The sequence below is a fragment of the Pelodiscus sinensis genome, chromosome 10 (assembly GCF_052426305.1).
Source record: "Pelodiscus sinensis isolate ZL-2025 chromosome 10, ASM5242630v1, whole genome shotgun sequence".
NCBI lineage: Eukaryota > Metazoa > Chordata > Testudines > Trionychidae > Pelodiscus > Pelodiscus sinensis.
In genome coordinates, this window is record NC_143061.1 from 30,336,072 (window position 1) to 30,362,959 (window position 26,888).

The 26,888-nt window shown below is 41.7% G+C and overlaps 1 pseudogene; it reads left to right on the forward strand.

Moving 5' to 3' along the window:
• LOC149523859 (uncharacterized) lies at nt 1-25,785 on the forward strand (annotated as a pseudogene).
• Nucleotides 25,786-26,888: the final 1,103 nt, after the last annotated feature.

The following is a 26,888-nucleotide window of genomic DNA, read 5'->3' on the forward strand; positions in this document are numbered from 1 at the left end:
AATGTCACTGAACTGTGCAGTAATGGAATGGGCAGTGGGACAGGACTGATTCTGTCTCTACCATGATGCAAACACAGAATAGATGCATGTTCTCAATGGAAGGTAAGTTCTGAAGGTAAGGACAGAGAGTTAAGATCCTGTGTCATACTCCAATGCAGTTGAGGGAAAATGCCTCTCATGAGTTCGTGGTCTACTTAATTTATATCTAGATGCAGATTTTGAGCCAAGTGTAAACATAGAGTAACTCCTGACTTAAAGGTAGTGATTTTATTTTTTACACTGCTATAAATGAGAGCAAATCTGTCCCAGAATCTCTCTTGTTACTTTCTGATATTTCTTTTTGCACCGTCCTTGCTGTTTTAGATTCCCTTCAGTGAATTCATTTAGCGGCATGAAAGAAAATAAGTGTCTGTGAGTTGAAGAGCAAGGTTTAGAACAGTGTTTCTCAACCTTTTTTATAAAGTACCCCTTTTTCAAAAAAAAAAAAAAATATATGTAGCCCCAGTACCTACAGAGTTCAGGCACACAAATATTTTTTCTACCATTGCAACACATTTGTTTAAACAACTTAATCGTAGCCAGGTAGGAGATGAAATTTTTGGGTGTAAAAAGTACAAAAATAATAAAGCGCTGTAAAACTTAAAACAAAAATTCAGTTTTCTCCAAATTTCAGTTGTGTTGACGTACCCCCCAGACTTCTCTCGAGTATCCCTGAGGGGACTTGTACCACTGGTAGAGAAACACTGGTCTGGAGCAGGGCTACTCAACACATGGCCTGTTTGTCTGCGGCCCACAGTGCGGAGCTCCACAGGCAGCCTCCGTGTGGGATCCTTTGAACATGGCCTCCATTGGGAACACGCAGCGGCAGGTATAGGGCAGGGCGAGCGGGGCGGCTGCCCCAAGTCTTGTGCTTCAATAGGCCCCGCGCACGCACTCCACGCACGCTACTTCCGGTCAGCTGCTGCCGAGGCGCATGCGCAAAATTGTGCCGCCCTGAGCACCGTGGCGCTGCCCTGGGCGCTGCAAAATTATCGTCTGCTTCACAACAGTGAGGTGTCTCCCAGGTCGGGTGAACACGGAAAGATGCAAGTGGATGGGCTGGCTGGAACAGACAAGTCTAGAGTGTTGGTGTTTCTAGTCCCAGGGTGTGGTGCTGGGAGTGCCAGGTCATTGTGGGAAGTGCTTTGTATTCATGCCCATCAGCGTGAAAGAAGCTATTTGCATATATATTTGGATGTATATGCAACCACACTTAAGTTGCAGCCCTTGGCATGTGCTGTGAGTATCATTGTGGCCCCCAGGGTTTCCAAAGTTGAATAGCCCTGATCTAGAGGGCAGTATCTACAAGACATCTTTAGTTGTTGTGGAAGAAGCATCTGTGTGAAATGTTAGTATCAAGCACAAAATGACAGCATGTTATTTCCAGATCACCGGGCTGAGTTGAAGCCAGTTTACTACTCTTGAAACTGGGGCTCATAAGCAGCAAAAATGCTGATTTTTGAGGGAAGATTAGGCCTCTAGTTAAAGAAGGCCACATCGGATTAGAAAAAAAAAGTTTTTCTAACCATGACTCTGAAAATTTTAACTTATCGCAGGCCTCACTTTAATACAATTTGAAAATAAAATGAATAACATTAATCACCTTCTGACTTAGGCTTTGATCCTGCAAGACCTCTGTTTGGGGGAGCTTTCCTGGACTTTAATAAGGATTCCATGTGCAGAACGCCTGCATAATCACATCTCTAATAACTAAATATTTTTACTCATTGGCAAAAGTTACAGGAGGCTGAAATGAAAAAGGGAAGTGTTTTTTGTTAGCCAGGTTGGAGCGGTTGTGGCTTTCAGAAGTGTTTTATTTTACGTGGGCAAAAATCCTCCTTTTATAACATTTTTGTATGACTGAGAAAGAACTCCTATTGAATTCTAAGTAAGGCTTGGGCTAAGCTTAAAATTTGAGATCAGCAATTCTCAGACTGTGGCTTGGGATCCCATTTTAATGGGATTACCAGGGCTAGCTTAAACTTGCTCAAGCCCAGGGCTGAAGTCAATTCTCAGGGGCTTCAGCCTTGGATTGGGCTCAGGTTACAGACTGAGTTTCCCGACAGGCAGAGGCTTGCGTAGTATCAGGCTTCTGTCCCTGCCTCCTGGGATCATGCATTAATTTTTGTTGTCAGAAGGTGGTCATTGTGCAATGACGTTTGAGAGGCCTGATTTAGATCAACTAATCTAGGTTGCTCGTGGCTGTGAAAAATTGTACTCCCTGAGTACCAAAGTTTGGTCAACTTAATCCCCACTGAAGACCCATCTTTGTGAAGCTTGACAACATCCATAATGTCATTGGCATATCCCCTTTGTTCATTTTTTACACAAGTATCCTCAGGCTGGGTTATTTAATACCTTTTTGGAACTACCATCAAACTTCCAGATGACAAGCCAGTTTCCAGCGCCAGTTTCACTGGGGAGACATTTGTTAGCAACGGGTTAAAATCCAGATTATTTCCTTTTCAATAATTTAAATTTCCTATATTTGAATTCTATTCAAATGCATTATTCATAACAGCAAAGAAATAATTGCTTGTCCACAGTGGGCTTTGTATTGTATGTGTAATCAAGATGTTATAAAGGAGGCAGACAGTTGGCTTTACAGCCTACCAGAGAGTTGGCTTTACAGCCTACCAAAGAATATGACTACCAGGTGCCCTTATCTTCCTGTTTGTTATGGTCATAGGGGAGAGTACTGAATGCTCTAATGCAGATAACATTGATTTTCTTCACCTGTCAGAAAAGTATCAGGAACCTACTTTAATGATGCTACTGAGTTATATGCACTTGTACTAAGGTCCCTGCGGTTCTCTGCTGAAAATACCAGTGGTGAATCCTTTCCATTGCAAAACATTTTCCTTTAGCCATTGCAATAATGTGCATAAACTGGATCCACAGTATATAAGTGATAGCAAAATAAAGATAGTTTCTTGGAAAGAAATATGAGATGCGGTCTGATTAAAATGTAAAACATCAGCGTAAAGGGAGCAAATTACATTGGTCTGGTGGATTCTGGACTTGCCATAGTGAATGCTGGAATAAGGCTCAGAAACATTACTAATTGAAGGGTCCAGTTTGACAATTTGACGGTTCAGTTTTTCACAAGCAACCAAGGCTAGAAGTAAAGTTCAATGGGAATTCTGGCTATTCAACAGGGGTGGGGAACCTCAGGCCGGGAGGCTGGATCCAGCCCCTGACTTGCCTGGATCTGACTCCCAAGGCTCAGTTCTCCTCTCTCCTCCCCCCCCCCCCCCCCCAGCATTGAGTAGCCCAATCTGTGTGGGCCTGAATGATTGTTCTGTGGGTCAGTGGCCCCCAACCCACAAAAAGTTTCCCACCCCTGCTGTACAAGAACTGTAGATTTGGGCCTAAATGCTGTTTCTCATTGGAAACCTGCTGATCAGTGTGATGCAGCTTTTACTTCTACTTCTGGTGGCTCATAAGATGTCAAACTTTGAAGCTGCCTTTTTCTGATTACCACCTTAATTGCTTTCTTCTTGTTTCTGTTCTGATTAGTTTTTGGTCGTGACGATCTAAGAAACTGCTAGATAATCTCAGAACCTGTTTTTTATGCAGGTAGGAAAAATTCAGCTTTCAAAGAGCTATCTCCTGTGGGGTGCTGATACACTCTCCCTTAACTCCCATGAACATCTTCCCCAGTGAGTTGTCAGTTGTACTATGGCTCCTCTGAGCACATACACCTGGCAGGACTGCTGCTGACTGTATGATAGAAATGAAATAGGGGGAAAATCAGGATGTAATTCCAATAACTTGTTTTTAAATATGGTTGTCAACTAATGTGCTTTATTTCACAGGCATTTTCACAGAGCAAGGACAACAGGAAATGGGCCACGGTGAACTGTTTTGTGGAAAATGCGACTGTTATAATTGTTCTGATGCATTTTCATGCTGTTGCTCAACTTACTGAAACTACTGCTGTGCCATGCTTAAGTGATCACTCTTTTGTCACCTGAACCTGACGGCCTGATATTGTGTCATGTTACATAGGCATCTTGCAGTGGCAGATCTTCAGGGGCACTGACCACTGAGCTGTTAAAAGTGCAAGTTTTCACAATACAAAGCCTCTTTCTCCACACTTACAGTATCACCGTGACAGGTACAACAGCAGGTCCATGAAAAGCTGTTTCCCTATATGGAAGAAGAAAAGGTGACGCTCAGCAGAGCCACCAATGTTTGGGAGGAGGAAGGTGAGGAGATGGGGAAAGTCTAAGGGGCAAAGGGGGCAGTTGCTCTGGGGCCCAGAAATATAAAAGTACCCAGGACTCTGGGCCCTTTAAATTGCTGCTGGAGCCCCATGTGATACAGTCCAGGCTGAACTGAGGGCTGGCTGGAGGACTCATGGTGAGGTCCAGGCAGCACTGAATGCTGGCAGACATAGTGTCGCCCCTTCTGCCCAAGGTCCTGCCCCTTCTGAGGAGCAGGGAGCCGAGCTCCCTCCCCTCCAATCGACATTGCCTAGGGACAGTAAACTCTGTCGTGAGCCCTGAATCTCAGTGAAAAGGTTTGTAAAAAATGTTATTACACCTAGGCACAAGAGAAATACAAATCCTGCAAGCAGTACTATGATTTTTTTACCCCCTTATCTTTATTAAATCTGCTGTTTAATCCAGCTTTGTTTCCTTCTGATGTCTGCATCTTCTCTTTTTCAAGTAATTTCTCAACTGAAGGACAATTTTCATGGGAGAGGAGTTCAAGTGCAGACATGTGCTCAGATTTGGGGTACAGGCCTTGGCTCTGACCCTGGTTCTGCTGCATCTCTGTAATGGATCAAAGCTGCAAAACTTAGATATGGATCCAAACTTTCCTAACGGGATGAGTTAGATCTGGAGTTCTGGTTTATGTCCTTTCCTATTTTTTTTTCATTTTAAAAAGGAATGGGAAGGCAAAATTCAAGAGCTACTTGTAGGTGTTTGTTTAAATAAATGACTCTCCTTTTGTTCCTTTATACAGGAAACACTAATTTGTAAAATTACAGTAGTGTGTTTTTTTAAACGGAGGGAACTCTTATAAAGAAAATGCCAAAGAAAAGCAGATTAGCTATTTACATTTAAAAGTTCCGTTTCATATCACCACCCCTCTGGCTGCATTAGGTGAGTAATTATGGCCCTTGGGCCCTACCAAGACTATTTGAGATGTGTTTGCAAATCAAAAACTGACATGAGCACTGAGCTAGGAGCAGTATCTGAGATTTGTGCTTCCTGGCCTGGTAGCAGTTGCGAGTGCAGCAGTGATGGAATGTTTTCATTTCTTGGAGGAGAAGTAAGTGGGGTAATCAGAATGGGGCACCATTCATGTTCCATTGAATGACTGTTATAGCAGCAAGAAGGGAAAGTGGGAAAATTGCATCCCAGAATGACACAGATGGCAAAAGTCCTCTGTAGTCCAAGCTCAGTCCTTCTTTCATTGTTAATGTGTGAGAAAAAACATGGCTAAACAGTCAGCATTATAATCTGGATACTCTCCTGCCATAAAAACTGAGCAAAACTCTACTACTTGGGGCATCACAGGGGAACAAGAGGGAAAAAGTGCTACTCCACTGAAGTGTCACTGCAGAACTTTAGGGCTGTGTCTACATTGGCACCCTTTTCCAGAAAAGGGATGCTAATGAGACACTTCAGATTGCAAATGCCGCGGGGGATTTAAATATCCCCCGTGACATTTGCATGAACATGGCTGCCGCTTTTTTCCGGCTTGGGGTTTTGCCGGAGAAAAGCCCCAGTCTAGATGGGATCTTGCGGAAAATAAGCCCTTTTCCGGAAGATCCCTTATTCCTACTTTCAGTGTAGACACAGCCTTGCAGACATTACTTATGTATACCTGCTACAAGTGTGCATTGCATGTGTAAACTAATGAGAGCAGCACAGTAACTAGGTATTTTTGCACCAGGGGCAAAATATTAATTATGCACCTCCTCACCTCCAAATTAAAAAATGTCTCTAGTATACTGATTTTTATTTATCTTTACTTCAAGAAAAATCAACAAAAATTATTAATTGGTATAGTAATATAACAAAATATATTTTCAATAATATTAGGATCATATTTTACATAGTTAATTTAAAAATAACAATAAATAGAATGTGATTTTTAAACACTAATATAAATAAAGGAACATATAATAAATGACAAAATAATTCTAATATTTATTATAAAGTTACTTTACATGCCTTTACTGGGACTTAGATTACCATGTGTCATGCTTTTTACTTTTGCAGCTTATTATTTTTACTTATTGTGTCATTGCACCCATGATTATGATGTGCCGGGGGTGAGCGCCCCGATTGCCCCATCCTTGTTATGGTACTGAATGAGTCAGAATTTCCAAAACTTCTTGTAATGTAGGGTATATTAAATGTAGCAATTTATGCACAATTGTAGGTAAAGTGCCATATTGATGCATTCTAATATATCGTGAGTTGGTTTCTTTGTAAGAGTGAAGGCGCGGCTTGCACAAACAGTTATGCGTGCCTAACTTGACGTTTCTAAGTAGTCTCACTGCCTTCTATGGAATGAGTCATGTGTAAAGGTAAGCATGTATGATTTTATTGTTTTGGGCCTGAGTTTCAAATGCAATAATCTTGGAATAGTTATATCATCTTTTCCTAAGTGTTTATTCTGCTCTCCATGGGTATGTCTACACAGCAAAGTTATTTTGAAATAACAGCAGTTATTTTGAAATAACTTTCCTAGTGTCTACACAGCCATTCCGTTATTTTGAAATTAATTCGAAATAGCGGAGGGCTTATTTCAAAATTGGTAAACCTCATTACAAGAGGAATAGTGCCAATTTCGAAATTGCTATTTCGAAATAAGCACTGTGTAGACATACCCCCTGGGACAGATCCTTCAGTTTGCTGTTAAATTGGCAAAGAAACATTTTCATGTCTCAGAGATTATTGTCTATCATTGGAAATGCGGTGCTCATGTTCTACAACCCCCTGGAAACAAACTTGGGAAAGAGCTACCGATTCATGGCCAACCTCCTTCTCCTGAACAAAGGTTCTGCAAGCCCTTTGGGCCTACACCTTTAATGTAAGGAAATCTTATTTTTGATTATAATCCATGGGACACTTGGAACCAACAGAGTAACCAATGGGTGCATTGCTTTGTTTTTAGCATGCATCTCCTTATTAATGTCACAACTGGAGTGTGGGGGATCTGCCTTAGTAGTTAGAGCAGTGGTCCAGCAAGCTCAGGGAACCAGGGGATCAGAATCAGGAGCCAAACTTGATAAACATAGGTCTGGATCCAAAAAGTACAAACAAGTATCGCTTTAAATGTTTATTGTGTTCTTTTTTTTAAAAGTACACGATTTGCACAACTATACCTCTCCCCTCAAAATTACCATGTCGGATATCCTGCAGAAATGTGCATTTTATTATGGGACAGTTATAATAGATAGTTTTTTGTAAATGGTTGACATTTCTTTTCCTTTTGTTCCTTAATTTGTCTGGATGATTAAGGAGAGGCGTTCTCTGAACTTCGGTTGATTAGTTGTCCCCTGTTAATATTTAACTTATTACCACATTGTAACCTGTTACTCAAGGGAACACTCCCTTGTTATATACAGAGATCAGATAACTCATCCCATTGTTTGTCCTTTCATCCCTTCAGTACCAGGTACCACCTGTGGCAAAATGTGCTTGCTGATCCATTGCCTGTCACATCAAAGAAGGTAGCTGCCTTCTATCTCTACAGAGAAGCTGTGGTGGAACCCAGTAGTGCAGTGGCTAAGATTCATAGGGTCTGATTTTGATAGTGTAAACCAGAAATAACTCTCAAATTCATTTGAGTTGCACTGTTGTTGAGTGGAAAACAGACTTGTGAACTTCTACTCCTATTGAAATTAGTGGGACTCTTGCCATTGACTTGTATGGAGCCAGGATTATATCTGCACTAATTGATTTTGTATGAATAATCTTCTCCTTAATAATCACATATCACCTGTTGAAAAAAATCATAGAACATATTTCTCATCTTAGGAGGTCATATTTTTTCTGGCAATGCACTCTATTTGAAATTGCTTCACTGTTCACTTGTGGTCCTTCGTCTGTCTCTCATGTTTTGTTTTATAATGAGATTATAATATCTTTGAGACTGAAACCATCTTTTAATATTGTGACAATACAGGGCCTAGCATAATGGGTTCCTAGCTTCTACTGCAAAACAAATAAATAATAATATTGCTTGATAGCTAAATTTTCACCTCTGTTTGTGCTCTCTCTCTCTGGCCCAATGACTGATTATTTATATGCAGTGGAACAACTTCAAGAGGAGAAGTTGAGGGTGATCTGATTCAGAATATTCCATAGCCTGGTGGTAAGGGCCCTCATCGGAGAGAGCATAATTACCATACTGGGTCAGACTAAAGGTCTGTCTAGCCCAGTCTTCTGTCTTCTAACAGCCTTGTCGTTAATATTATTCTAAAGTTTAGATGTTCCTAGGAAGCTTGAAAAAGTCTGTAAAGTTGCTGGACAAATCTTGCAGCTTTCTATACCAGAAAAATATCGGACCCCGCACCTTGACAGAGCTCCACTAGGACTTGTGTTCTTTGTGATTAGTTTATTCATCTATTTTGATAGTTTGAGTCACCTCTAGTCATCATGTAATCACTCATTGGTGTCAGGCTGCAAAAGGAACCTGAGGCTAGATAACAGAAGGCAATAAACCCTGGTGTTCCTGAATCGAAGAACAACAGATCTCCATTAGAGAAATACCAAAGAAGGTTTCTCTGTAAATAGCAAAGAACATAAATTGGAAAAACCCTCCAAAAATCACATTTGTGAGCAAATGTTTCATGACTCTATTTTCTTTCTCTCTTGTTAGTTCATTTCTTTGACTTTTCACTTTTTCCTAGATGCATCTTTTAATATTTAAACAAGATGATGAACATGATGATGACTATTTCAGAAACGTTAGGGCTAATGTACTGCTTCTGCAACGGAGAAACTTTGTTCCTCTGAAAAGGAGTACTAGGCATGCAGAGTGTTTCCCTCATCTGTGTCAAAACACGTATATTCCAGTGACCAGCTCTTCAGCTGATGTCAGAGGTCATAGCTATGCACGTATGACACTGACAATTTAACTAGCTAAGAATCTGCTGTCTCCTGCTCCAGGCCTCGGCCTCTCATTATGGAGCAATGAATAAATATATTAAATTATTTTTATAATTGGAGTCAAGATTTAAAAGTCTTAAATTAAAATATTTCCTCCTTTCATTGAAAGGTTTCTCTGAGCACATCCACTCCATCTCAACAAGCTTCAAACCAATAGGAGAATGGCTGCTGGTTGTTCTGGTGCTGGTCTGTACTGACACCACTGAAGGTGAAGGAGTTAGGGTGTCTAAAAGCAGTATAAATGAGAGGAGAATCAGGTGTAGAGAGTTTTGCCATTGGCCTTCAGTGGTAGCAGGACTGGCCCAAAGCAAAATGTTGCTTAGGCTACATCTAGACTTCACAGTTTTTCCAGGATACCTCCGGTATCCAAGAAAAACTGTTTTGCGTCCAGGGAACACATTTGCTCTTCTGCTTTTTTTGAGGAAGAGCAAATGTACTCTTTCAGAAGCCTCTGTATTCCTCATTCCACGAGGAATAAGGGGGCTTCCGAAAGAGGGTTTTTTCCCGACATTTGGCCCAGTCTAGACGGGCCAAATGCAGGGCTGGCCTTACCATGAGGTGAACTGAGGCAGCCGCCTCAGGTGCTGGACTGTGTGTGTGTGGGGGGGGGGGGGGGGGGCGCCACTAGGACCCAGAGTGTAGAAAATTGTGTCTGCTGCTGGTGCATATGTATTCTCTCTGCTCTAGATGCACAGACATGGTGGAGTGCTGTGCTGGAGGAAGGAGGGCACAAGAGACATAACAGGCAGGCAGGAGAAAAGGTGGCATGGGAGTGTCATTTGAGCTCCCCGCCTCAGGTGCCAGAATGTTGTGGGCCAGCCCTGGCCAAATGTTGGAAAAGCCTCTTCTGACAAAAGAATTGGAAAAAAGAGTGCATTTTGCATAGCTTTTTCCGAAAAAAAGCAGCAATGTAGACATAGAGACTTTCAGTTTTTGCTCACAAACGCCATCCCTGCAATGTTGATTAAAGTATTTGCTCTCATTACACAGGAAAATTGTTCCTCCAGCATCTGTGAAGAAACAGGGTGAGAAATCCACAGATTCAGAAACTGACTAAAATCCATTCAGTGAAGTCTGAACATTATTTAATATTACATAAGTATGTAAAATTGTCATTGTTCTTTTGCTTCTCTATTTTGTCCTGATATCTGGCAACAGTGATAGGCAGGAATAGACTCAAAAAATATCAGTAACCTAAATATTTCTTTCAGTAATTTTGAGTCTAGTATATGAATGAATGAATGGGTTTTTTTACTTGGTAATGATTTATCACCCAAACTTTTAAAATACTTGGGACTATTTTCCTCAAATGTAACCTTATGGCTGCTACATTTTTTTTAGTCTTATAATTTTTTTTTATATAGTGCAAGTTTTCCTCTTTAGAATTTAATATTCTAAAGTCACAGTAAGCATTCTGGCTTGGTAATGACAGGCTATGGTTGTTGTTATTCCTCTAAAGTGTCTCATTATTGTAGCTTAATAACACACCTTGCCCTGTCTTTTGCTTACTTATATAGCTATAGAATTCCCTTCAGTTCTTAACATTGTTATTGCTGTATGACCTATATATGCTAGTTCTTTAGTATCTGTCACACCCTTGCTTCTTTGAATAAAAGCATTACACATATATGCACATATAATTATACGTCAAAGCTACTTGCCCTACCTGCTGAAGTATTAGTATCTGTAATATCTTGGCTTCTTCAGCTTAATAAATTTAGTTTCTCTTTACCTGGCTTAGTCTCTCCATTCTCAGCTCAGTGGAAATCTATCCTGACATGGGGCTCAGTCATGGTAGAGCTGAAGTCTGTGAGAGTTTTGATACTGACTTCAAAGAAAGCAGGATCAGACCTTGCCTATATATTGATAATGCAAAGTATATTGCTGATGTAATACTATGTGCTGCCAATGCAAATACTTTATGTCTTCACTAATCAAAACTAATGATGATGGTGGAGAGAGAAAACATTGTGGATTACCAAATGTGAGTGAGGAAATTCTGCAAGTGTGCAAGCCAGGACAACTATAACCATAGTTTTTGGGTTACTAGATACAACAGACATTGTTCTAAAAGAACTGGCCTCAACTAAAGAAGGCTTAAAGAAACCAAAAGGGACAAGCTAAGTGTATTTCTGTGTCGCCAGACTACCATTTCAATAGACACATGCTTTGAATGTGTCACATAGAGTATAAGACATGGCAGAACTTGATCAAAGTTCTGCAGGATGGACAACCATTCTCAGAGTGGATTTTACACATTTGGCCCATGTAAATCACCTATATCACTCACATGATGTGACCAGTAGAGCTAAATAGTTCAATTCACATGAACATGCCAGTTTAACTTAGACCAAGACAAGCTTGCCTTGCTAGAATGTTCTTTGTTTTGTAGTTTTCAGGCTACTTTTTATATCTCTTTCAGGAACTGGCAAAATCTGGCAAGAAAAGATTCTACAAAGATTTTGCTGAAGAAGCTATTATAGAAACTGTTCACAGAAATGGAAGAGCAATGGATTCAGAAGCTCTCAAAAGCCATGTCACTGATGCAGTAAAACTGATTTTCACAAATTACACGGTATGTCAGATAGTACCCTGTAGAGAAAAGGAATTTGATTTACCAAATTAGAGATGAAGAAATGTACTTTTTATGCCTACTTTATATCTGCAAATACTTACCATGCACTAATAACTCAAGTATTTGTCTTAGTGAATGCATATGCCATTTGAATGCATAAAGCCACGTAGGGTGCCTTAATTGGCTAAATGTACATGCAAATATCATAGGTATATGTTCATATCAGCTATTATGGGTAAAGCGCATGTGCAATTGTGCAGGTCTATCATTGAAAACATAGCCCTATTTTGTTTATTTCTTAGCAATTAGCCAATGAGTTAATTACAAATTAAAGATGGGCTCAAGCTACAAAATTTTGATTCAGATCTGGATTTTGAATACTGAAGTTTGAGGTGTTTTGATCCATGAGTTTTGTTCAAGCTCATCTTGCTGTAGATGTTAATATCATGAGCTAATGAACAGCTAATAAACAAATACAAATTTTTTGGAGTCGAGAGTGGAAACTATTAACTGTAACTATTTTTAATAGAAATAGATTGCTAGAAAGTCAGTTCAGCACGGGGAAAAAGGTCTATTCCCTTTAACCTTCCATATCCATTTGAGGAATTCAACAGGAACTCACTGAACTGCAGTATCTATTGGGAGAGGGAGAAATGAGGGATAGCTGATTAGATCTGCTATCCAGTGCAATGGTTCTACATAACTTACAGAAGATAAGCAGTTTGTTTTAATATTCAAAGTTGTGATAGACAGGAGCTGCACTTTGCCAATTATCAGAGAACTATCTGAAAACTCTCATACTAAAAAAGAAAGTAAATTAGTAGAGACCTGCACCAATACAAACTTGGTATTGTCGTCCACATCTGCAGCTATACGAGCTACAGATATCTGCAAGTTTGCAGGGTTCGAGAGACAAAATTTGTATCCACATCTGCATTTCTATTTGCAAAAATGAGCCAAGGATATCTGCACCCACATCTCCGGATATGGACAACCATGGATATAAAGCCAATATGGGTACGTCTGCACTACAGCGCTAATTCGAACTAACTTAGTTCAAATTAATTAATTCGAACTAAGCTAATTCGAACTAATGCGTCTAGAAATAAAAACTAGTTCGAATTAGCGTTTTGCTAATTCGAACTAGCATGTCCACATTAAGTGGACCCTGAACCGGGCTTAAGGATGGCCGGAAGCAGTGCCGGCAGGGCATCAGAGGAGGACTTAGAGCGTGGAGATGCTGTCTCAGGCTAGCCGAGGGCTGCGCTTAAAGGGTCCCGACCCCCACCCCGGACAGACAGTTCTCAGGGGAGCCCCGCTTGCAAAGCAGTCCTGGCTTGGAGTGCCCGGACTACCCACACTGGGCACATCACACCACTCGGCCATCAGCCCGGCTGCACTTGCTGCAGGCTGCCATCTGGGGAGAGGGGACAATTGGGGGGCTGCAGGAGAGCTTCCACCCACAGAAGCCCACAGAGCCAGCCCAGTCCTCCCCATCGGGGGCTCGTACCCCATTCCTCCCTCACCTCCTTCCACTTACCCTTCCCTAGCCCCCCTTCCTGATGTACAAAATAAAGAAAACGTGTGGTCAAAAATAGAATCTCTCTTTATTGAACAAAAGTGGGGGAGACTGGGAAAAGGAGGTGGGAGAGGGGAAGAGAGAGGGTGGGAGAGGGGAGGGCAACTAAAATGATGAGGGGTTTGGAACAGGTCCCATATGAAGAGAGGCTAAAGAGACTGGGACTTTTCAGCTTAGAAAAGAGGAGACGGAGGGGGGACAGGATAGAGGTCTCTAAAAGCAGGAGTGGGGTGGAGAGGGTGCATCAAGAACAGTTCTTCATTAGTTCCCATAATAGAAGGACTAGAGGACACCAAAGGAAAGGAATGGGTAGCAGGCTTCAAACTAGTAACAGAAAGTTGTTCTTCACAAAGCAAAGAGTCAACCTGTGGAACTCCTTGCTGCAGGAGGCTGTGAAGGCTAGAACTAGAACAGAGTTTAAAGGAACGTGAGATCAAGTCATGGAGGTTGGGCCCATGGAGTGGTATTAGCCAGGGGGTAGGAGTGGTGTCCCTGCCCAAGGTTTGTGGAAGGCTGGAGAGGGATGGCACGAGACAAATGGCTTGGTTACTGTCTTTGGTCCATCCCCTCCAGGGTACCTAGGGTTGGCCGCTGTCGGCAGACAGGCTACTGGGCTAGATGAACCTTTGGTCTGACCCAGGACGGCCATTGTAAGCTCAGGGCTCAGGGTCGGGGGTCTCAGTGGACCCCCTTGATTTTCATGCACACCTGCTCCTGGGTGGCCAAGCTGGCAGCTCTCCTGCCCTAGACGGCCACTTTCCTGTGCCTAGAGCGGAGGTCGTGGATGAGGTCCATGATGTCCGCACTAGCCCAGGCGGGTGCCCGCCTCTTGCGGTCCCGGGCAAGCTCCTGGGAGCCGCCAGCCTGGTCCCGGGAAGAGGGGGAGAGCTGGGGGGCATCGGGTGGGTGGGTCGATCTGTGCCAGGTGCAGGGTCTGCTGGCTGGGTGCTGGCAGGCTTGCACCTGGCACGGGTACCGTAGCCAGCCCGTGCCCCTTTAAGGGGTCCGGGGCCGGGAGGGGGGCAGATGAGTTTCCCTGGTGATGGCCAGAGTAGCCACCAGGGAAACCTGGGGAGGGCTAGCCTCCCACTAGTTCGAATTAAGGGTCTACACAGCCCTTAATTCGAACTAGTAAGTTCGAACTAGGCTTAATCCTCGTGGAATGAGGATTACCTAGTTTGAACTAAGCGCTCCGTTAGTTCAAATTAAGTTCGAACTAACGGAGCGCTAGCGTAGTGCCTATGAAAGTTAGTTCGAACTAATGTCCGTTAGTTCGAACTAACTTTGTAGTGTAGACATACCCCATCTGCGGATTTGCAAACTATCGTTCTGCCTGCCAGTGAACTCTCTTATTCAGGTTGTGAATTCTAGGCACTTTTTTTAAATCTCCTGAGGTTTCCATGGGGAACCCCCCACTGACTTCTCCCTGAGTAAGTACTTACTCCTCTGTATAATGCCAGAAATAGGTTGAATTTGGAGGCATCGGTTCAGCAAGAGACTCATGCATGTGCCTAAACTTAAGAACATGAATCCTATTGATAGGACTATTTACATGCTTAAAATTAGGCAAGTTGTTAAGTACCTTGCTGAATTGGACCCCAAGACCAGAAAAGGGAACATCAGGAGAAAAATCAGCCTTGTCATTTTCTGGGCTCTTTATCCCTCCCATCCCACTCATAATTTTTTCCACAAGAAGCTACCATATAGCATTCATTGGTTTTATATTCTCCTACTTCCCCTTCCATCATACTTTAAAGTAGGGCTTTCCAGTCACGCAGCCTAGATTGGAATGGAACTGAGGTTTCCTTACCGGGTCATCTTTGGAATTCTTTCCTTTGTTCCTCAAGTTTTCCTCTGCACAAGATAAAGACCCTTCCCTTCCCCTATGTCCCCTGCTGGCCTCAAGCTTCTTTATAGCTTTGCACAATGGGATCACAATCAGACCCACCTCTTCTTTGCAAGTCAGCTTTTTTGGCAGGGTTTGGATCTGGGAAGGTGTAACTATGAGAAAGGGACTAGTCAGAGGGCCTACGTAGAGAGATGGAATAAGAATGAGTAATGACCAGAGTTGAGTTTCAGGAACATTTGAAGCCCACAACCATGCACCCTCTGACCTTCTTACTAACTCAGCAGATTACTTCATACTCTTTCTCACACCCTCCTTTTCTCTGACTCTCTCTTCCCTTGTCACACAAAAGGATTCCTTTTCCCTTTAACACATTTCCTTCCTTCCCAGCCTGAAGGCAGACAAAAACATCCTGTTCTTTGCAGCTGCACACAGTTTATCCATATCCAGGGAGGACACAAATAGGCAAAATAGAAAATTGTCATCTGAACTTTGTTCAGTAACTTACATGAAATTTGTATGCAGTGAAACTCATATAGTTTTATGGCCAGAATGATAACCTCATCTGACATCCTGCAAAACACACAGAATTTCACAATGTGATTCCTGCATCTCTTGCCCATCAAGCTGTGATTGAACTGGAGCATGTTTTTTAGAAAGACATTGCATCGTGGTTTAAATTCTCCATCATTTGGAGTCTTACCACAGCCCTTGGGATCTGTCCCAATGGCTAATTATTTTCCCTGTTAAAAATGGGTATCTTATTTTCTTTTTGCACTTTGGTGACTTAGGCCTAGTCTACACTAACCTCCGTTGTTGATCTAATGTATGTGACTTCAACTATGCAAATAGCATAGCTGAAGTTTACATACTTATTGTGGCACCTTGTCTGTGGTAAGGTTGGCAGAGGCTGCTCTCATGTCAACACTGTCTACTCTTCTCATCCTGGTGAAGTACCAGCACTGATGGGAGAGTCCTCGGACGTTGATTTATCATGTCTACTTAGACACAATAGAGCGATGGCTAATGGACTGAACACTGCACTGTCAATCCCAGGCGTAGTGGAGACAAGCCCTTTAATTCCAGTCATTAACCTGGGTGACCTAAGCACAGTTCCTCATGGATGGGATTCCTCTCCATGAAAACCACTGTCAGAACTCGTACAGCACTGGTCCACTTGTTGGCTATCTCAGCAGAGATGCCAATTATTGAATGGGCATGGAAACTTTCCCACCTTTACTTACTTTCCCGCCTCTAAAAATGGTCCTTTCAGAGTTGTGGTGCAGTGTAGGGATGCAATGACTGCATGTTTTTTTACCAGCTCTGTGGGGAAAGGTGTCCAGAGCTGTCAATACAGAGCCTTTCCGGAGCACAACATACCTTTAAAATGTAAAAGACAAAGATCGTTTTTAATGGTAAGGATTGGTGGTATTTTCCTAGGCTTGATCTTGCATTCTTTGTATATCCCGGACTCCCATTAAATGCCACAGAAGCTGTTTGTGCATAAAAAAGTTACAGGGTCTGGCCTTAAGTGTTTTCACATCTGGTATTCTCCATCTGTGTGTGATGCTACATGTACTTGGAAATCAAATTTTGGATATTTGAATATTCTCCATTTTCATAGGGCTGCTGAGCATCATTAAAAGAAAATTATTAAACCATTCAGATTTCAGAACCTGCAAAAACTCTTCTAGTTCACTCTAAAGCTGCAAATTACTTGCTTGGGGTGGATAACTGAGATGTAGAGCTTATGAGAAAGTGAATTGTTTTTACTTTCACCATGTGAACAGTTTATTATTGCATGATACATGATACACCAACTCTGCGCTTGCATACCCAGCTATTAACTAATGTATGTCAAAACACAGTCAGTGCTTCCTGACCAGCTAATAAAATCATTAGTGGTAGATAACACACCCATTATATGCTGAGTAATATTCCTTAATATAGAAACAAAGGGACATACCCAGAGCAATATACGCATGCTATTTTGAAATAACAGGCTATCTCTAAATCCAAATCTATAGTCCTTACTCAAGGAAAACTGACGTAAGTGAGTGTGTTGTCAAAGAGCATAGGGCAGGCTCATGTGTTGTTAATTTAAAAATAAATTCACAAGGCTATAACCTATAATTTAATATTCAAAGACAGGCAACTCTATATATTACTCAGATAATGCTCATAATAAAATTTTCAGATAAACAGGCGTTTAACCCATTGAAGCAGAGCTAGAACATAAAAGTTCTATCATTAGATTTAACAAGCTAAATTGGAAAAGTTCAATGTTATGAGGACAAGTTTGCATAAGCGCTCAAAGTAATAAGTTTTAGTTATGATAGCTGAGTGATATTTGATATGGTCTCCTGTTTTCAACATACTCCACTGAGCCAATTTAGGAAAGAGTATACATGGAAATAGGATAGAAACCTGCCAGGGCTCTCTTGAAATTAACCATTTAGTTCTCCAAGGCAGGCATTATAGCCACTTCCTCTTGGAGACACTAGAAGAGAAAGAGCTCCCTTACTGTACCTCTGTGGAACCTGCTTTTGTGTCTAGAGAGATGCTTAGCACCTTCAGGCCCCATTGATTTAAATGGGAGTTTCCATTCCTCAAGGTCTTTGGAGCACTGTGCAAACTCAAAGTCCATAACTTGACCTGGAATGTGCTACATGTATATTGGGAATTCCCAAAGTGCTTTTCCAAGCAAATATCTGTATTTTACGGTAGAGAACCAATCCTTTATGGTAATAATAATAATAGGAGGAAACCCCACTGCTTACTCTAGTGTTAGGACAAGCAGAATAGTAGAATAGTGAAAAGTAGAATAGTGAACTGTTTTTATAGGGGGTTGCATTCTATTGTACAAGGTTGACTGGAAGAAAAGCAATACCACCATAATGTTACCTGGTTTCTCTTTGCCCAGTTTTACTACATCACTGATGGAATACAGCATGTCTTAATATTCCTAAAACATATAGAAAATATTTTGAATAGTGGGTAATAATAAGATGATGTCTTGCTATTCCAGGGTGTGACTGTTTGGGAAATCTCTCTACATGGATAAAGAATCAGAGCCCCTGACCATGTTAGACAATCTCAATCTTAAAGGTGTTAGTTATGGCCAATGGAAATAATTTTTCTTTGTATGTGACTTTCTCCTTTGAGGATAATTTAAGCAGATACAACAGTAATTTCCAGACATGTTAATGCTCTTTTTCAACTCAGAGGAAAGTTTTCCTCAAAGCCAGGCAGAAAGGGAAATAAATATATGTTTAAGCTGGAAATACTATACAAAATACTATACTATACAAAAACAAAATACTATACTATACAAAAACAAAATTCAATGTTCATTTATAGTAAAGCCTGGAAAAAAAAAACAGAACAAAAATAAACAGCTCTCCATCCCTTAACCCATAGAGGTTTTCCAGGGCATTAATCACTAAAGTGACAGTAAATAGAGAAATAAGTGAGAACATAACCTATGAGTATGAGGGATTAATATATGCTAAATCACAAAAGTATGGCATAGTTTCATGTATGACCAGACATCCTCCTATTTTTTCCAAATGTTTTGATTAGAAAGTAATTTTTCCATTAATGCTAGAACAGAAGTCACTAAGCCAGACTGTGTATGAGGAAAGAACTGTAAGATTTCAGTTTTCTCAAAATAACTCTTTTGGACACTGAAATAGTCACTGCAATGCATTGTTTTACGTTAACTGGTAACACCAACTCATTCAGCACCTGTAAAATACACAAGCTTGGGGAAGGCACGATAACACTTCATGTTTTTGAGAGAGCACTGAATATGGTGTTCCATGCCATTTTTGACAGGTATAGAGGCTATGTGAAAGATTGGCACGTGACAGGTTGTATTTCTTACATTCATTTTGTGTTGCAATTTCAGCCTTAGGCTATCTCTTCACTACCATCTTAAATCAACCTATGCTACATCGCATTACAGCATTCTGATGGAGCTGTGAAATTGTCAAGAGTGATCACCAACAGTAAGGAACAATTCCTATGTTGCATTAACTACACTAGTATAAACCCTTAGGGTTACCAGATGATTTAAAAAAATACCAGACACACTTGATCTCAGATCAAGGTGGGGTAGCGGGGCTGGCTGGGAGGGGGTTGTGGGGAGCAGGGCTGGCCGGAGGAGATTGGGGGAGGAGGGAAGAGAACTGGCTGGTGGGAAGCAGGGCTGGCCGGAAGGGGGTTGGGGAGAGCGGGGCTGGCCAGGGAGGGAACTGGCCGCCAGGGAGCAGGGCTGGCAGGGAGTTAGCGGGAGGGGGGAGAATTGGCCGGCGGGGAGTGGGCTGGCCTGGATGCATGCAGATCCCAGGGTGCTGCCCATCCCGTGCATTGTCCCTGTGGGGCGCATGGGCGAGTCTGGCCCTGGGGATTCCAACCCACCTCGTTCCTGGCCCCGCCCCCCTTTCCTCTACTGCATAGTTGCGTACTGATACTCATGATAATAATAAAACTTATTTAATTAGATAATATAGGACATTTATATGTCTGGTATTTTCTCAATTTATTTCCCACACAGACAGCTGAAATACCAGACTGTCAGGTTCAAAACTGGACACTGGCAACCCTATAAACCGTATGCCTCTCATCACCATGGTTTTATTATATTGACATAGTAGGGGAGTTACATAGGCAGGAGGAGGATTTCCATAGGTACACCTCTACTGTTTTGCTGATGAAATCTGACCTTTGTCCACAAAACTGTGTAGTGTAGACCAAGTCTTAAACAGAAATTCTGGAGTCTAGTGGTACCTCTCCAATATCTTTTTTTCTGGAAGCACTGCAAGGATAAATAACTTGAAGTCTCTTTCACATTAAGCCAGAGATCTTGACAGGTTTCTGTTATCATAAAAAGGCTAAGTTCTCTTTCCCACGGTTCAATGACACTGAGATTGAGAGGGAAATGCAGAGCACTAAGACGGCTATAAGTAACACAAAGTGACTTTCGTTTACACATTTCTTAATGTGTTCTAGAGATGAAAGAGTTGAAACAAATCAATTGTCCTCTAGCTTTTGGTGAATCCTTGAGCCTACCCACTGAAAGAAGAAATTGTGAGGCAACAGTAGCTGATATTTGTGACACATAGAATCACAGGACTGGAAGGAACCTCGAGAGGCCATGAAGTCCAGGCCCTTGCACTCATGACAGGACCAAGCACCATCTACACCATTCCTGACAGGTATTTGTCTAACTGCTCTTTAAAAAGTCCAATGATGGAGATTCCACAACCTCCTTAAGCAATTTATTCCAGTGTATTACGTCTTTAATTTTTGTTAATCCTTTTTCTATCCAAATTGTGTTAATTGTGCAGTTGGCCTTGATCCCAAGGCACAGGTTATCCCACAGTAGTACGAGAAAAGAATTAGTAAGATCGGATGCAGTAATCACCTTCACAAGTTCAGGATGATGCATGTAGATGCAAAGATTGGATTTTTCCTAAGGGTGTGGGTAGCATCTTAGGATATATAAATGGAGAGCAGGAATCAAATGGCATAGCTAAGCTTTCTTATCTCACACTAAAGTTGACATATACAGATCTGCTAGAAGGGAATCACCTTACAATAGGATGCATTTGGATTGTTAGATAATATTGATAAAATTCTGGTAACTCACTTACTCTAGTTATCCAGGATTTTTAATGGTCACGTGTCACATGCAAGGCTGGTTTTTATTGCATATAAATTGCATGATAAGCCTATTTATTTGAGCAAAGAGCAGTAGAGAGACCTAGAAAGATAACAGGCTAATGCTATAAGTCATTCTCAGGCAGATATTCATTTTGACTATTTCTGTTCTCTCTAGTAAACATAGGGAGACAAGAGCCCACCTCTCTACAGGCTTGGAAAGTTCTTTATTATATATTTTGTATTTATAAAACATGTTTAGGATGATTAGGACAGATATGAACACCTTGCATATTTCCCTGTACTCTATATTTGAAATAGAATATATTAAAGCAGAGATGGAGTTGGTGTTTTTGGCTATATTAATTTCTTGTGTTTTATTCCAGTTCATGCAAAAACCTGAGCTCCTTCTACAAATATCAGTTACATTTAGTAATGATAGAATTGAGGATGGAGTCTTCAAAAGTACAAAAATGTCATCAACATATAAATGGATTTTGTATATTTTCCTCTTCAACTGCAGAGGCATGTCTGTTGCCAGTGGTTCAAGCGAGACATTGAAAATGAGGGGCAAGAGGGGACAACCCTGTTGTGTTCCTTTTTCTAGTTGAAAAATGGAAGAAATAATTCCATTTGTTGATAGTGAAAGCAGGGGATTTAAGGTAGTTGTAAGGGGTATTTTAAATGTATTTCTTACAGTAATAGCTTGCACGAACTGCGTGAAAGACTCTTATTATAGGTTTCAAAATGTAAGTGAACAGTGAAATACAGGGTATTTCTAAATGTGAATTTTTTTAAATAAGTACCAATGTGTACTAGCCTCCTTTTATGTACTTTAGATAAGAGTGTTTACGTAAATTTGTTGGCAGTGCTATGTTTGTACTTAACCAAACATGAGATATACAATAGAAACCACTTATTGATATAGGCATTACCTGGTCATAAAAGGACTACAGACTTTGGATCCTTCATGGGCCATATCTTTCATTGATGTCAGGTGAATTTTACATGATGTCCTTTTGGGGCAGATTCTGATCTTCATTGTATCTGGTTCTGGCTTTCATTATACTCCATGGCCTTTGGAGTTAATCCAGATTTATACTAATAGATACCGGTATCTGGCCTTTTGTCTTTAAAAACAAAAAGAAAACCCACCCCAAAAAATTCAGGGCCAAATGCTGCTTACCATATTAATAGGAATATTCTCACTTGTAAGAGTAAGATGAGCAACATGGCACTCTTTAAATTGATTTGATTAATTTGTGATTTAAATTGGACTATAAAAGAATGATTTTTGTTGTACAGTAATGGTTTTTATTTTCTCTGTTTTAGAACCAGTGACAAATATAATAAAGGAAAATTATTACCAGTAGAAAGTGATGCAGTTTACTTCACTGTGGTTGATGCTCCAGGTGTTGCCTGTTCTTTCATGTACAGAACTGATACTAGGTAGCTGAGGATTTATTTTACAAGTGTGAAATTTTTTCCAAACATAATGTGTTTTAGTTTGCATGAACACTCTCTGAAAAGGCAGAGAGAGAGCTTTGCTATGCTGTGCCCTAAAACTTACATTTCTTAATGTATATTTCCTTATTCTTAAATTAGATTGGACTGCGAAATGAGTTGGCAAGTCTTTAAAATCAGATAAATAATCTTCATAGCTGACAATAAGAGTAGAGATAAAATATCTATTACCTTTGGTCTGCTTTCTCATTCAGCATGACTGTATACGGTTCCATGACAAAAAGAGAGAAAATTAGCACTGTATAACTGAATGTACAAGCCAATACTTTTTTGCTTTTCTGATTCTTTATATAAACAGGGCCAAAATTCAGAGCAGGTGGAATCCGTGAAGTTCTTGCACTTGCGACACTGGCCCAAATTTGATCCATAATTTCTGAAATAGAATAGATTTTTTTAAAGGTGAGAAGAGATGAAAATGTTTTTTGTGGCTTCGAAGAGTTATTGTTTCAGAAAAGTAAAGGTTACTCTATCAAATGGACATTCCAGCATCTTGGTCATGTATGACCCTTGTCCACAGCTAGTGAGAATTTCATTGTAAATGTGGGTATGTCTACAGTACAAAGTTAATTCGAACCAGCGGACGTTAGTTCGAATTAACTTTGATAGGCGCTACACTAGCGCTCCTCTAGTTCGAACTTAATTCTGTTACTAGTTTGAAGCCCGCAGAGCCAGCCCAGTCCTCCCCATCGGGGGCTCGTACCCCATTCCTCCCTCACCTCCTTCCACTTACCCTTCCCTAGCCCCTTTTCTTGATGTACAAAATAAAGGACAATTGTGTTCAAAAATAGAATCTCTCTTTACTGAACAAAACTGGGGGAGACTGGGAAAAGGAGGTGGGAGAGGGGAAGAGAGAGGGTGGGAGAGGGGAGGGCAACTAAAATGATGAGGGGTTTGGAACAGGTCCTATATGAAGAGAGGCTAAAGAGACTGGGACTTTTCAGCTTAGAAAAGAGGAGATGGAGGGGGATATGATAGAGGTCTATAAAAGTATGAGTGGGATGGAGAGGGTGCATCAAGAAAAGTTCTTCATTAGTTCCCATAATAGAAGGACTAGAGGACACCAAAGGAAAGGAATGGGTAGCAGGCTTCAAACTAGTAACAGAAAATTGTTCTTCACAAAGCAAAGAGTCAACCTGTGGAACTCCTTCCTGCAGGAGGCTGTGAAGGCTAGAACTAGAACAGAGTTTAAAGAGAAGTGAGATAAAGTCATGGAGGTTGGGTCCATGGAGTGGTACTAGCCAGGGGGTAGGAGTGGTGTCCCTGCCCAAAGTTTGTGGAAGGCTGGAGAGGGATGGCACGAGACAAATGGCTTGGTCACTGTCTTCGGTCCATCCCCTCCAGGGTCCCTAGGCTTGGCCATTGTCGGCAGACAGGCTACTGGGCTAGATGGACCTTTGGTCTGACCCAGTACGGCCACTGTAAGCTCAGGGCTCAGGGTCGGGGGTCTCAGTGGACCACCTTGATTTTCATGCACACCTGCTCCTGGGTGGCCAGGCTGGCAGCTCTCCTGCCCTAGACGGCCACTTTCCTGTGCCTAGTGCAGAGGTCATGGACGAGGTCCACGATGTCTGCACTAGATCAGGCGGGTGCCTGCCTCTTGCGGTCCCGGGCAAGCTCCCGGGAGCCGCCAGTCTGGTCCCGGGAAGAGGGGGAGGGCTGGGGGGCATCGGGTGGCTGGCTTGAGCCGTGCCAGGTGCAGGGTCTGCTGGCTGGGTGCTGGCAGGCTTGCACCTGGCACGGGCACTGTAGCCAGCCAGTGCCCCTTTAAGGCGTCCGGGGCCGGGAGGGGGGCAGATGAGTTTCCCTGGTGTTGGCCAGAGTGGCCACCAGGGAAACCTGGGGAGGGCTAGCCTCCCACTAGTTCGAATTAAGGGGCTACACACCCCTTAATTCGAACTAGTAAGTTCGAACTAGGCTTAATCCTCGTGGAATGAGGTTTACCTAGTTCGAACTAAGCGCTCCGCTAGTTCGAATTAAGTTCGAACTAGCGGAGCGCTAGTGTAGCGCCTATGAAAGTTAATTCGAACTCACGTCCGTTAGTTCGAATTAACTTTGTAGTGTAGACATACCCTCAGTTAAGCTTTGCAGCTGGGGAAGATTGAAGAACTGTGTAGTATATTCTAACTATACTCGTTGTAAGTGCTGCAATATACAGACACGTACCACCAGCAGAGTTGAATTCTGGAACGTACACATCTCAAACACTTACAACAGCAGCACATGGCTTCCATCATAAGAATGGTAAACTTCTAGGTACATTTAACAGATGTGAAATAGACAAGGATGCTCCAACACAGCAGCAGCAGTGTTAGCTAGTTCGCATCTTAGCTAGTCTTATTAAGATCAATATTGTCACTTTTACCCTTTGAACAAAACATACAGTATGCTTAGCAGACAGGCATTAAGCAACAGTACATGCTTGTGGAGAGGCTGTGTTGCCCTTGTACTGTGTTGTAGCCTGTGTTCTGCAGAGATGTTTTGGTTTTTCATCTTGCAGCAGGCTGAATGCATGTTGTGCAGGTGAGGAATGGGACTGAGCATGGACTGTATGTTACCATTATTGCAAATACTGTACTGGCATTGTTTGGCATGTCTGCTTTTACAGCCCCCTCCCTCTACCCACATTACCTTAGAACTTTTTCTGATTGTGTCCCCAGGCCAAACTTATCTCTAGAGGGGAGCAGGAACTTCACTGACTTCAGTGATTTCAGTGAAGAGCCTCAGAAATGGACACCACCCTTCAGAGGCATGATGCAATGCCCAACCTTTTGCCACAATGGTCACTGTTAAAATGCTGCCATTTGAGAACTGCTCACTGTAATTAGTATGATCATGCTCCAGCATCTTCCCCAGGAGTGCATGGGTGAGCTTGTTTGTGTGTATTCTCACTGCCTGCCTGTGGAGCCTACTTCGGCACGTACACCGTTGCTCCACATCTGACATAGTGAGACCTTTGTGAGCTGCTCTTCTTCCTGCCCAGCTTTTGGTACATATCAGAGATGCCTTATGTGATGTCAGTTAATGGGCTAGCTGGTCAATAATTGGAAAACCTATTGGCTATCGTGCAAGCTTATGTTAGGCTGTGTGGTTCTTGTCCAGGCAGATGAATCACGTTTGGTGATCCCAAGGGTTTTTTTCTATTAGGGTTGGTGTTTGTTTTCTAGAATAGAGGAGGCTGTTTCTCACTATCTTCCAGCCACCTAAATTGCCTAGCACTGAGAAAATGGCTGTGCCCCATGATCATTCCTACCTTTGCTACTACTGCTGCAGACACTGGGGACCTCTTGTGCTCCTTTAGAGTAATGGGTGAGTTCACGCAGCCACATGCAGGATGTAAGTAATGTAAGTCCTTTGGGATGTGTGGCAGAACAGCAGAAGGATTCACTGCTTATTTAAGAATATTTCATTTCTGTATCTTCTGGCCAGGTCATGAAAACCTACAGCAGCACAGAGCAGTTGCCTTGCTGACCTATGTGCTTTATCCCATTGTTGACTGATCAGTCTCTCAGATTCAAATAAACTTCATGTTTTGACTACAAAAAGACTGCAATGTTAAAATCCTGTATAATTTATGTCAAGGGTTTCATCCTCCAGTGAAGGTGAACAAGCACTGCATGCCATTTTTAAGTGTATAAAAAATTGGCATGAGGATGTTTTCCTAGATCTTAGTCTGGCATACTTTTATCATCTCTTTGAAACCTGCTTGGGGAATGAGTAGCAAACAGAGATGGATAAATGCTTCAGTTAAAATTTGTGTGAAATTAGGTTTGAAGTTTTAAATGAATTCCCTCTGCCTGTGCTCACACCTCTCTTGAGTTCATTTTCTATTATTATTCTATTTAACAAATGTACTGGCAAAATTATTAACAGGAAATGTCAGATGACTACTGCAGCATATTTGTGGAGAACTAATTAAAGAGATCTAAGAGTTAGTCACACAAACATTGGAGTTTGTTTTAAAAATCTAGAGTATTATTTTGATGGTGCTGTTTTTGTACCTTGACACTTCGACAGGTACATTAGAAATGGAAAGAGAATATATACTAAAGGAGAGGGAAAATGAATTGCCCAAGGTGCCCTAAGAATTGGATAGCTGGTAGAGTGACCAACTTTGTTGGGTAGAAATAAGGAAAAAATTCATGAAAAGGTAAGGAACAATTTAAGGAACATCGTAGGGACATTTTAGGTCTGCCATGTAGTACCCAGAAATCACCTACAACAGGACAGACCCCAAAACACCACTAGCTATTACCTACACTATAGCTTCCAGTTTAAACCTCTCCACATCATCAAGGATCTGCAACCTATCACAGATGACATCTTCCTCTCATAGGGTATGTCTACACTACCACCCTAGTTCAAACTAGGGTGGTAATGTAGGCAACCGGAGTTGCAAATGAAGCCCGGGATTTGAATTTCTCGGGCTTCATTTGCATAAAGCCGGGCGCTGCCATTTTTAAATGTCCGCTAGGTAGTTTGCACTAGGCTTCCTCGTGAAACGAGGAGTAATGGTAGTTAGGA